Source organism: Octopus bimaculoides, chromosome 14 (genome assembly GCF_001194135.2).
Source record: "Octopus bimaculoides isolate UCB-OBI-ISO-001 chromosome 14, ASM119413v2, whole genome shotgun sequence".
Lineage (NCBI taxonomy): Eukaryota > Metazoa > Mollusca > Cephalopoda > Octopoda > Octopodidae > Octopus > Octopus bimaculoides.
The window spans coordinates 43,453,179-43,454,376 of record NC_068994.1 but is presented as its reverse complement, the minus strand read 5'-3'; positions in this window follow the sequence as shown (position 1 = coordinate 43,454,376).

The following is a 1,198-nucleotide window of genomic DNA, read 5'->3' as shown; positions in this document are numbered from 1 at the left end:
CACACACACACACACACACACACACACACACACACACACACATTTCTTAATTGTTTCAGCAAGTTGCTTCAGAGCATAGTTAGAAACATATTCTTTAATAAAAGTGAATGTTTCTAGTATGGAATTTTGTAATTTATCTTAGCAGGAGAAGCAGTTATTGTTTCTTTTCTTTCCAACATAATATTTTCTTTGTTCTTTATTATGTAACAAGAGCAAAGAAAACAACAGAATTCAGGGATGTTACAAGAAATGAATATATCAATATATATATTTATAAATATATGTGAATGTGTAGAGATTAACTGATTAATTTTGTTGACACATAGTTTCATGCCAAAAATGCAGAAATGAATTTAGCAATCATCAGATACAGGTGAATGCGGGCTGCTCCATTTTTTTGCCGGCGATCTGTATGGCAGCATTCAGCTGATAAAAAGTTCATTCCAGTTTTATGTGTGACTTGATTGTATATGACTACTTGATTACTAAGTATGGCATCACATCAAAGACCATTGCCAAGTCAACAAATGCTAAGTACTTTTGCAGTTGCCTCCCAAGGAAGTTGGCATCTGTGGTACCTCTTTTGAGCAGAATGCTGAACTACTTCTCATCTAAGCTAATTCTGTTCCTAGTCAACTGTGCTATGAGTCTTACCAGCAAATTTGATGATTCTTTAATATCCTGTCTCAAATGAAATTTGTTTACTTTTCTAACAGTTTACAACCATATTGCTACACCAGTGATTAGTTATGACGTCTCCCTGTATTACCTGATTAAATATTTCAGTGGCTATCATCTATCCCACCTCACCAGATATTTTGATCACCTCAGAAACCATCCTCCTATCTACTATAATGCTCTCAACTTGAATTGTGAGTTGCTCTGTCAGGCTAACACGAAGCAAACCCCCTATGTCCAATAACCTCTCATAATAGCACTTCTATGCACCTATCTTATCAACAGTGCTAAGAACAATGTGATGCTATCATTCCAGAAACACTTTTCCCCAGTGACATCTCTCACACACTGTCTTGAAATCTCAGACACCTCATGCTTTTGGACCCCATGTCACAGAACGTGCAAATCTCTCAACTTACTGTTTTCTTCCATTAGTTGTGAATATGTTTTACATTGAAACACAAGTGGTACACACACACACACACACACACACACACACACACACACACACACACACACA